At 35.3% G+C, this 12,509-nt stretch overlaps 1 pseudogene; it reads right to left on the bottom strand.

The window, feature by feature from the left end:
* Nucleotides 1-9,410: 9,410 nt before the first annotated feature.
* LOC129316964 (5.8S ribosomal RNA) lies at nt 9,411-9,563 on the bottom strand (annotated as a pseudogene).
* Between the last annotated feature and the right edge of the window lie 2,946 nt (nt 9,564-12,509).

Genomic DNA, 12,509 nt, shown 5'->3' with positions numbered 1-12,509 from the left:
CCTCTCGTACTAGGTTGAATTACTATTGCGACACTATCATCAACAGGGTAAAACTAACTAGTCTCATAATAGTCTAAACCCAACTCATGTTCCCTATTGGTGGGTGAACAATCCAACACTTGGTGAATTATATTTCACAATGATAGGAACACTAATACAAAATATAAAATTTATGGGGTACTTTTTACATCGGTTAGAAGGCAAACGGTGTAAAAAATAAAGGCGGTGGCATTTTTGTAATTATATTGAATTATGTGACACTTTTTACACTAGGTGTACAGGCACCCGGTGTAAATAGTTATCTTTTTACATCGGGTGGGGGCACCCGATGTAAAAAGTATACTTTTTACACTGGGTATCCAGGCACTCAGTGTAAAAAGTGTTTTTTAAAATCCTTTCTTCCTTCCTCAATTCATCAGTTCCCTCTCCTCCTTCTCGCGCCCTCCCTCTCGTCTCCCCTTCATCTGCCCACTCCCCCTCCCCCTCATCTTCTCCCTCGCCGAACCCCCTCCCCCCGTCCGCCCAGCCCCCTTCCCCTCCCCCTCGTCCCACCTCCCCCTCCAGCTCCTCCCCTCGTCGCCCCCTCCCCCTCCTCCTCTCGCCGCCTAGCCCCCTCCCCCTCATCCCGCCGCCCCCCGCTCCCCTTGCTCCCCTCGCCGCCCCCTCCCCCTCCCACTAGGTCCGCCTAACCCCCTCCCTCTCCCCCTCATCCCGCTGCCCCCTCCCCCTCCCACTCCCCTTTCCTTGGCCGCCCCCCTCCCCTTCCCCTCGTCTCGCTTCCCCCTCCCCCTCCCCCTCCCCCTTCCTCAGCCGTCCCCCTCCCCCTCATCCCGCCGCCCCCTCCTACTCCCCTCTCCCCTTGCCCACCCCTTCCCTCTCAGTGTTGAGCCGTTGCTGCAGCTGCCGCCACCCAGGTATGTGTTGAATATAAATTTTTAAATTTTATAATGTTTAAATTTAGTTTTTAATGATATTGATTGTTGCTGGGAGTGCTGTTAGTGGCTTCATAAGGCCTCAGGTTGTTGCATGTGATCATTTATTTGGTTTAAAATTGTTAATTTTCTCGTGTAAAATTTTCTAAAACTTTTGGGAAGTCCAATATTTAGGAGAGACTCTGTCAAATTTTTTTTGAATTTATTCTTTCCTCTAATTTTCTTAAATTTAGTTTTTAATGATATTAATTGTTGCTGGGAGTCCTGTTAGTGGCTTCATAAAGCCTCAGGTTGTTGTATGTGATCATTTATTTGGTTTAAAATTGTCGATTTTCTCTTGTAAATTTTTTTGAAAGTCTTGGGAGATCCAATTTTTAGGGGAGATTCTGTCGAAATTTTTTCAAATCTTGATTTAATTAGGAACTTAGTTTCTTAAAATAGTTTGAAGATAATAACATTAGTTTATATTTAGGAGGTGACACATGGATCGTAGTTGGATGAATGCTAGACGAACGAGTGACGAGTATGATAATGGGGTGAAAGAATTTTTGGAATTTGCTAAAAAAAATGCTGTTGATAATAGTAAAAGGTTCTATTGTCCTTGTGTTAATTGTTGAATGAGAGGAGACTAGGTATTGTCGAAATAAGAGAGCACTTAGTTTGTGATGGGATTTACAAAAATTATACAATATGGATTTGGCATGGTGAACGATTGAAAAATTATAGTAACACATCTCAATGTGTGGGAGTTGATAACCTTGATGATGAAGTAGAAATGAATGAAGATTGATTAGAGGACATGATTCGTGATGTTAGGAAAGAGGCTTTTGAACGAGCACATGTGTATGATAACTTGTGCACTGACGCAGAGAAGCCTCTATACCCGGGGTGCACTGATTTTAGTTTGTTATCTGGGGTGTTAAAACTAGTTACCTTAAAGGCAAGAGCTGGGTGGAGTGACTAATGTTTCACATAGTTGTTAGAGTTACTTCAAATAATATTTTCGAAGGGCAATGTACTACCAAATCATTATTATGATGCCAAGAAGATCTTATGTCCAATGGGTATGAAGTAAAAAAAAAATATATGCATGTTCTAATGATTGTGTGTTGTACAAAAAAGAGCTTGAAGGGGAGGAGAAGTGTCCGAAATGTGAGGCACCATAGTACAAAGAGAAGGGGGCTCCTACAAAAGTCTTATGGTATCTTCCAATTATACCAAGGTTTAACCGTTTGTTTGCAAATACTAATGATGCAAAGAACTTGATGTGGCATGCAAATAAGAGGATATTTGATGGAAAACTTCAACATCCAACCGATTCTCCTCAATGGAAGAAAATTGATCAATTGTTTCCCGAATTTGGCAATGAGCCAAGGAACTTGAGGCTTGAACTTTCTACCGATGGAATGAATCCTTATGGTAGTCTTAGTAGTATACATAGTTCATGGCCTGTTCTTTTGGTGATTTACAATCTATCACCTAGGTTGTGCATGAAACGGAAGTACATGATGCTATCCATGTTGATTTCGGGACCAAAACAACCGGGAAATAATATTGATGTTTACCTAAGACCTCTAATTGAAGATTTGAAAGTGTTGTGGGAGGTAGGTGTGGAAGTGTTTGATACAAATCAGAAGGAGAATTTTAAGTTACGTGCTATGATCTTTTGTACTATAAATGATTTTCCTGCATATGAAAATTTGTCTGGTTATAGCGTGAAAGGTCATAAAGCTTGTCCAATTTGTGAAGAAAGCACAAACTACCATCAACTTCAACATGGAAGGAAGACAGTCTACGTTGGCCATCGGAGGTTTCTTAGACGAGATCACCCATATCGTAGATTGAAGAAAGCTTTTCATGGTCACTAAGAACACAATGATGCTCCAAATGCTTTGACTGGGGATCAAGTATATGAACGTGTGAAAAACATTAATATTGTCTTCGGTAAGACTAAAAAGAATATTGGTGCAAAAAGCATATGGAAAAAAAGGTCTATCTTTTTTGACCTCCCATATTGGTGCAATCTTGAAGTAAGGCATTGTATTGATGTTATGCATGTGGAGAAAAATGTGTGTGATAGTATTATTGGAATGCTTCTGAACATACCAGGTAAGACTAAGGATGGTGTGAATGCAAGATTGGATTTGAAAGAAATGGGAATACGGGAAGACTTACACCCAACAGCAGAAGGTAAACGAACTTATTGTCCCCCAGCCTCTCATACATTGTGCAAATCTGAGAAAACAAGTTTTTGTGAGTGTTTACATGGAATCAAAGTTCCTTCAGTGTATTCTTCAAAGTGAAGCTTGTATCTTTGAAAGAGTTGAAACTGGTAGGCTTAAAATCTCATGATTGCCATATCTTGATGCAACAGCTATTATCTTTGGCTATTCGAGGCATATTGAAAGAATATTTAAGACTTACAATAACCAGACTTTGTTTCTTTTTCAATGCTATATGCAGTAAAGTTATTGATCCCCGTAAACTGGAAGAGTTAGAACAAGAAGCTTGTACTATCTTGTGCTAACTTGAGATGCACTTTCTTCTTACATTTTGTGACATTATGGTTCACTTAATAGTGCATCTAGTAAGGGAGGTAAAATTGTGTGGCCCTGTTTATTTGCGATGGATGTACCCAGTTGAGAGATACATGAAAATACTAAAAGGGTATGTCAGAAATCCATTTCAACCCGAAGCATCGATAGTTGAGAAATATGTTGCTGAAGAAGCTATGGAGTTTTGTTCTAACTACTTGTCAAGTACAAAATCAATTGGACTTCCTAAATCTCGTCATGAGAAAAGGCAATATGGTCAAGGCACACGTGGAGTATCAGTGAAGAGCATGAATCATGATGAATTACAAGAAGCACATTTATATATCTTGAATAATATTGATGAAGTTAAAGATTACATATCTTCTCATAAAGAACTTTTAAAGGCAAAAAATTATCGAATGAGAATGACAGAACAAAAGTTGTTGAAAGAGCATAATAGGACTTTTGTGAATTGGTTCAAGCAGAAAATTTTGAATGAAAGTGGTATTTCTGAAACAGTTAAATGGTTGGCTGGAGGTCCTAACTTTGATGTTATATGTTGGAGTGCCTATGATATTAATGGGTATTCCTTTTATACAAAGTCCTTGGATGAGAAGAGTACGGTGCAAAATAGTGGAGTTATGATAATGGCTGAAGCCGTACACTTTTATAGTTCAAAAGATATGAAACCTAAACTAGCATCCAGGACTTACTTTGGGGTTATTGAAGAGATTTGGGAGGTTGATTATACAAAATTTAGAGTTCCTGTTTTCAAATGCAAGTGGGTTGACATCAATAGTATTCGTGATGATAAGTTTGGATTTACAATGGTTGATCTTAAAAAACTAACTTTTGGAGATGAGCCATTTATTATGGCAGACCAAGCTAAACAAGTTTTCTATGTCACGAATCCAGCAAATAAAAATTGGTCAATAACACTTAAAGGAAAAAGGATGATTGATAGTAATGACGATCATGAATCAAATTTTGATATTTCTGAAACTCCTAACTTCTCAAGTGGGCTACCAATTTTGGATGTGGTAGATGAAGTAGATGATGAACATGCCATAAGAAGTGATCACCATGAAGGGATATGGGAGAATATCCCTATATGAGTTTAGTTTTGAAATTAAAGTATGTTAATTTAGTTCAATTAAATTTATGTTGTGGGATTGTTTTTCTTAATTATCTTATCTTTGATTATTTTTTTAATTAATTTCATTTATTTAAATTAATAGGAATATGGAGAATCAAGGTGATGACACTCCAATTGGTGATGTTGCTCCTAGTGGGGAGCTGAGTCAGGGCACCCCTAGTGAGGAGCTGAGTCAGAGCCAGTCTGTGAGGAGGGGGAGACATGGCACGTGATTAAGAGATCTGACATTAAGTAGGAGTGCTGGGCGTAGGTTACCAATTCAATTTGACCGGAGATGGAATCCGATAGGGCTACATAAAGCTAAGTTTGTTAGTTTTCTTGGCCTCCTATCACGTACCAAGCCTCTTATTGTGTTTGAGGACTAGCCTGATGTGCCAGAACGTGTGAAGGAACAGATTTGGGAAAGCATTCAGGTAAATAATTAAAAATTAAAATTTTTTTATAGTTATATATTATTGGGCAATTATTGATTATTATCTTATGTCTTCATCGTAGCTCACATATGATGTTCCATCTAATCAAGATTGTCGACACAAGTTGATTTCTTACTGTGGAACACGTTGGAGAAATTTTAAGACTAATCTTGCTAGAAGATATATCTTTATCGAGGTGCCAGAGGGTCAGGCTCGTCCCAATCCTCTTGATACATACCAGTTCCTTGATGAAGATACTTGGGAAGAATTTGTCAGGATTCGGACTTCTAAAAAGGCTATGGTTTGTTAAATTTTAATTTATTTAAGTTTTATTTAGATTTACTTCAATTATAAATCTAAAATTCAATTTATTAACAGGAAAAATGAGCTAAAGGGTGAGAAATTGCTCGGCAGAATCAATGCCCCCATACCCTGTCTCGTGGAGGTTATGCTAGAGCTGATGATATACTGATGGCAGAGAAACAGAAGAAGAGAGAAGAAGAAACCAAGTCTGATCCTTCCATACTCCTTTCTCCACCATCACCTGTCTCTCGAGAGGAGAAATGGAGATATGGACATCAGTATAAGAAAGGAGGCTATACAAGTAAGACAGCACGGGAGATTGCCGAGAGGATTGTAAGTAAAATTATTATTCCTTGTCCCTTTAAAGTTCTATACAATTATATATATTATTAATTAATATTGTTATTTTTATATTATAAGATACTCTTAAGGAGCAACAAACCCAAGGAAGCTTCATTCCAGAGGGCAGAAATGATATCTTAATAGTTGCTACAGGCAAGCCAGAGCATCCGGGTCGTGTGAGGGGTGTTGGATATGGTGTGGGCATTAAGGACTACTTTGGAGCACCTACACGTCCCAATTCAGGAGGTGTAGTGACTAGAGAAGAGCTTGATACATTGATATCCACTGTGAGGCAGCAGACTAAGGATGAGTTTGAAGCTTCATTTGCAGCTCGGCTTCTACAAATGAAAGAGCAAATGAAGGAGGAGATGATAAGCATGATGAGCTCACGACAGGAGACAACTGCTGAACCAGTTCATACGTCTCCTGCATTTCATAGTACAAAAGGGAGTAATATTCTTGAGCGTGTGTTAGAGGGTCCTTCTGGTGACAACATTGGTGAACCATGTGAGATATTTCTAGAAGATCCTGATAAACGCTTGGTTGCTCTTGGTAGCATCTATAGCTTGGGGTTAACAATCCACCACAAGCAAATTCAAGATGATCAAGTAAGAGTAGTGGTTGCAGATCCAAAAGTGCCAGATGCTTTGGTTCCATTCCCTACTGATGAGGTGAAGACTGTGGTTGAAGCTGTTGGCAATTTTATCCTATGGCCCAAGAGACTTGTGAATCTGGTTCAAGCTGTGGTATGAAATTTCATGAATTTTTATTATGTAGCAACTTCCTAATATATTTTTTTATTAACTATTTCTTGTCTTTTTATTATGTATAAGCTTTCCTCGTCGAATCTCCCAAAGCTTCCACAACCCTCGTTGATTCCGCATCAGCGAATGATCTTAATGGTGTATGATTTATCATTCGAATTCAAGAGTTTAGAAATGGATCCGGAGGTTGTGGGCAAGAAAGACATGATAATGACAATTGAACGGGAAGATTTGGTTCGACTTCTATCAAATAATCAGCTTACCACACCACACATTGAACTATTTATGATGTAAGTATATTTTTCTTTAATATAATTGCATTGTTGTAAGTAAACTTAATCATCAAGTTTAGTAAACTAATATAATTGCATTGTTGTAGGTATCTTCATCATTTGTGCATTACATCAGGCAAAGGTGATAAATTTGGATTCCTTTGCCCTCATCACATGACAGAGAAAGGTAAACTCCAGAGTTAAGGGCCGCGTACCTCCAACAAAGAATATGTGAAGTCAAAAAGGACGTTTTTATGGCTCCATATGTGCACTCGTAAGGATCAATTTATAATTAATAGTTTTTTAATATGGATTTACTTTAACTTGTATCATATTTAGCAGGGACCATTGGCAGTTATTTGTTCTTTCAATGAAGAGCAACACTGTCGTCTTTTTATGCTCCCTCCATTACAAACTTGGGAAAGAAATGAAGAAGATGATAGACTTGTAAGAATACTTTTACTAAACTATTTAATTTAATTTTTTTTGAATATTTTTACTAACTTGGTAATCTTGATCATAGGGCAATGAGAACATATCAAAATGTAGTCTTACAAAAGCATGGACATGAGCTCAAGGACCCCATATGGATTGAGCCAAAGGTGATGCTATAGTTTATTAATATGTTCAATTATTAAGATTTCTTACTAATTTTTTATGATTTGTTCTTATATAGAGTCATAGACAACTGGTGAGGACGAACTTGTGCGGTCTATATGTCATGAGGCACATGCTCAATATTATCACATTATGTATGACCGAATTTACAAAAGAGGTAAATATATATATTTTTAAAAATTTTATTTTATTATGTTATTTGAGATTGATTAATATGCCTACTTTATGAATCAAATTTTAGATGTTTGACAATTCGAATGCATTTTCTGAAGCTAAAATTGAAGACATCCGCATACGTTGGGCAACCTATTTTGTGGAGAACTTGTGAGGTTTTTTGTTACTTTTAGACATGTTTTAATTTTGATAGTTGACACAATTTAGATAATTATTAGTTTTCCTAATGGTTAAATAATTTTGTATAGTTGATAAATACTTGATAAACAATTGTAAATGAATTGAGCTGTTTGATTTGGCAATTTTTATGCACAGGAATGGCAATTTTGATAATTTAGACAATTATTATTTTTTTTAATAGTTAAATAGCTTTGTATAGTTGATAGATACTTGATAAACAATTGTAAATTAATTGGGCTGTCTGATTTGGCAATTTCTATGCATAGGAATAGGTAAAATCGATAAAATAAATATAGTATAAAAAAATAAAATACTTTTTACATCGGTTATTACCACAACCGTTGTAGAATATAATATTTTTTACACCGATTATTACCAAACCGGCTGGTTATTACCATAACCGGTGTAAAAAATATTATATTCTACAACGGTTGTGGTAATAACTGATGTAAAAAGTACACTTTTTACACCGGTTGGGATATGAACCGGTGTAAAAAGTTAAGTAAATTTTTTTTAATTTTTTTGTATATAATTTTCAACATCGGCTCTATAACCGATGTAAAAAATTTAATTTTTACATCAGGTTTATAACCGATGTAAAAAGAGTGACTTTCTACATCCCCTGGAACAATATCGTCTCTTTAACCGCTGTAAAAAGTCATTTTTAACCGCTGTAACAGGTCATTTTTGTACTAGTGGAAGAGCCGACATCAATAGATCAAAAAGCAACGTCTCTATGAATGCTTGGCTATCACAAGCCAGTTATCCCTGTGGTAACTTTTTTGACACCTCTAGCTTTAAATTCTGAAGATCGATAGGTCATGCTTTCATGGTTCATATTCGTACTGGAAATTAGAATCAAATAAGATTTTACCCTTTTATTCCACACAAGATTTCTATTCTCATTGAGCTCATCTTAGGACACCTGTGTTATCTTTTAACAAATGTGCCACCCCAGCCAAACTCCCTACCTAATAATGTCTTCTACTTGGATTGGCCCACAGCACGAGCTTGGGCTGCCACCGTAATCCGCGTTGGTCTACGTCCTAAGTTGATTGGTAGACTAGCTCGCGCCATTCCACATCCGATCGGGACGTATCGCCAACCCCCATCTACTTCCGTCCTGACAATTTCAAGCACTCTTTGACTCTCTTTTTAAAGTCCTTTTCATCTTTCCCTTGCGATACTTGTTCGCTATTGGTCTCTCGCCAGTATTTAGCCTTAGACGGAATTTACCACTTAATTAGGGCTACATTCCTAAACAACCTGACTCGCCAACAGTGCCTTGTGGTGCGATAGGGTCCGAGCACGATGGGGCTCTCACCCCCTCTAGTTCCCCCTTCCAAGGGACTTGGGCCCAGTCTACTGTTGAGGACACTTCTCCGAACTACAATTCGGACACTTAGGGCGATCGATTCTCATGGTGGGCTTTTCTCGATTTGCTCATTGTTACTGAGGGAATCCTTGTTAGTTTTTTTCCTTCGCTTATTGATATGCTTAAACTCAATGGGTAGCCCCGCCTGACCTGGGGTTGCATTCAGGGACACCGATCCGACGGCTTGACTTAGGGGATGACGCGCGCACGTGTGGGCTCAATTGACATCTCATCTACCTTCAACTATGGCAGCCATCGCTGAGGAGTAACTTTCAGCCTTTTGAGAGCTGGGGCTCTCAGGAGGCTACCTTTTGCCCCATGCGGTTTCGGGTGATGGAGATGTTGCGTGACACCTAGGCAAACATGCCCTTGACCTAATAGCTTCGGGTGCAACTTGCATTCAAAGACTCAGAAGTTCACGGGATTCTGCAATTCACAAGTATCACATTTTGCTATATTCTTCATCCATAGGAGAGCCGAGATATTCATTGTTGAGAGTTATTTTCAAATGCAAATGGTAAAAGACGCAGTGCTAGCTTCAAGGGCATCGCTTCTAGGCCTCCAATAGCACGCTGCTTTTTTGCGTTTCCTTAGCACCTTGGACACCGAGGTTGGTTGTTATACTAGGGGCTTAGGCCTACACGGAGCATGGCCACATCCCTGGCTCGCACGGGGGCTTTTGAATCGATTCTCGAGTCAATCTTTCATGAGGCATCAACAATGATCCTTCCACAGGTTCACCTATAGAAACCTTATTACGACTTCTCCTTCCTCTAAATGATAAGGTTTAATGGACTTCTTGTGACGTTACCGGCAGCAAACCGCTCACATCTCTTTCCTCTAAGTAATAGTATATCTTTATTTTATTATTATTTAAAAAAAGATATATGTATGAGTATGACGTGAGTGGGGTGAAAGAAAAAAGGATGATAAGACTGAAAATGGTTGCACCAACCTAACCCACTATAAACATACAAAAAAAAGGGGGAGGGAGTAATAATGCTCACGTGAATACTATTATTTGATGAGAATATATGATTTTACTGTTTTATGAATGTAGCAAAATAGAATGGTATTTACTATGCTAAGTGTTTTACTTATTTTAATGGTGGTGGGTGGTGGTTTGGTCAGGGTAGGTCCATGTTTGGTGATTCTCTATGTACAGACACGTGTGTGTCGTTGTTGTTGGTTTTTTTCCCATAAAAAAATTCACTTTTTCATGTGTTGGCGTTTGGAAGCCATTTTGATAGACGGAGCCTTTATTTTAATATAAAGCTGCTCCCCAATAATCTTCACTATCATTTGTATAAATTATCCAAATTACATCATTATTTATTGGAATAGTTTATTTGGGTAAATTTTGACATAAAGTTTTTATCTGATTTATTATTTTTTCTTTATCCTTATCCCATATCCATACTATTTTTTCTCCAACTAATTTACTTATTTTAGCTATTAACTTAGATAAGTTTGGAATATAATTTCTAGCTTGAATTACTAACCTAAAAATGATTGAAGTTATTTTTTATTCTTTATTTCATCAAATTCTAATATCTTTTTACTAATATATTCTTGTAATTCTATTCCATTATTATTTATATATTGGCCTAAAAATCCTATCCTTTCTTTTCTTAATTTAACTTTTTTAGGTGATATATTTAATCCTTTTTCTTCTATAAGATTTATAAAATTTTCTAAGTAATTTTCATGTCCTTTTTTATCTTTAGAAAATATTAATATATCATCTATATATATATATATATATATTATAGCAAAATCTCTTATTGGTAATAATAATTTTATCACATATTTTTGAAATATACTAGGGCTATTATGAAATCCCATTGGTAATACATTCTATTTATATAATCCTTCAGATGTACTAAAAATAGTATATTTTTTACTTTCTTCTTCTAATTTTATTTGAAAAAATCCTAATTTACAATTGAATTTGCTAAATATAGTTTTTCCTCTTATTAAATTAAATAACAAGTCCATTTTTGGGATTAAGTATCTATTTCTTATTGCTAACTCATTTAATTTTCTATAATTTATTACTGATATAGATTTTTCTCTTTTTTTTTACTAGCTATGTTTTACTACAATGATTGCTAGTGATAAATATTTAGATCTACTTTCTCTTATTAAATCATATTATTTCATTTCATTAATATGCATTATAAATTTTTTTTTATCATTTTCTATCCAAAGATACAGTTTACAATTTATTTCTTTACTATAATCTTTCAATTCTATTTTTGCTAAAGGTTTAGATTTTTCCCAATAAATTAAAGAATTTTCACTAATTATTTGAAATGGAATAGGACTAGAAAGGACATAAGAAGTCACATCTAGATGGATGAGAGAAAAAGTTTAACATTTATTATTATTTTAATTTAATAATATAAGTAGTTTCTTTATTTTTTAATATTTATAAGCTTTTTTATTGAAAGCAATTATATTCAAAATATCGTGAAATACTAATTACGGGTAATCTGATTAATTTTTTTAATTCATTTGTCATGAAATTTGTTTATCTTTTATTCAAACAATAAAAAATCATACGTTTCTCTCTCACATTGACTGATCAGTGTTACCATACACATCAACCTCTGTTGTAAAATGATCATGTCTCTCTCTTTCATCTGCACATACATTTATAGAAGTTATTAAGCTAGCTAAAATTAATAGAACAACCTCTACAAAAAAAGAATGATTTTTAAATAGCTCAAAATTCATCTCTAAATAGCTCAAAATCTATACATGGCATCACTAAAAGTGACATTGCTAAATATTTAAAGCTGTATTTTTTTTTACCCATCTTTAAATTGAGATGGATTTTGTGTATCTCTAAATTAAATTTTCTCATTTCTAATTTCAATTTACAACCTAAGGAAAAAAAAGAAAATAAGTTTGATTGTAATATTTGATAGCCAAACAAACCTCAATCTTTACTTTAAATTTATTGGATTTCAAGTTATAAAAATGTAAAATATATTTTTAGGATACTTATAAAATGTAAAAGACTCATAATTAATTTATAAAATTGACTAATAAGATTTATTTTAATTAGAATTGAGAATCAAAATGAAAAATAAGATTTATAATGAAAAATAAGATTAATTTTAGTTGGGTATAATAAATTTATGATGTGGAAACCAGAATGGCCATAATAGTGGTATGCCTATGCTATAAGAGAGGGAAATAAATTGTAATTATTATAAAATTTAAAAAAGTACATTAATTTAGTTGTTGCTAGCTGTAATTTTTTTCAAGATACATTAATCTTAAAGTGTACGTCTAGCTTTTGTTAGAAGAGAATTAATCTTTTTATTCGAATTATGAATAATATCTGCATTGAAAAATTTGCTGCAATCCACTTTCAAGGAGGTAATTGTTTTAGTTTATGTAACTATACAAACTGAGAAATGTATACAATTTTTTTA

This window comes from Prosopis cineraria, unplaced genomic scaffold (assembly GCF_029017545.1).
Source record: "Prosopis cineraria cultivar Desert tree isolate PC_DT_omini unplaced genomic scaffold, ASM2901754v1 PC7, whole genome shotgun sequence".
Taxonomy (NCBI): Eukaryota; Viridiplantae; Streptophyta; class Magnoliopsida; order Fabales; family Fabaceae; genus Prosopis; species Prosopis cineraria.
The sequence above is the reverse complement of the archived record's forward strand: the minus strand, read 5'-3'. Positions and strand labels throughout refer to the sequence as shown.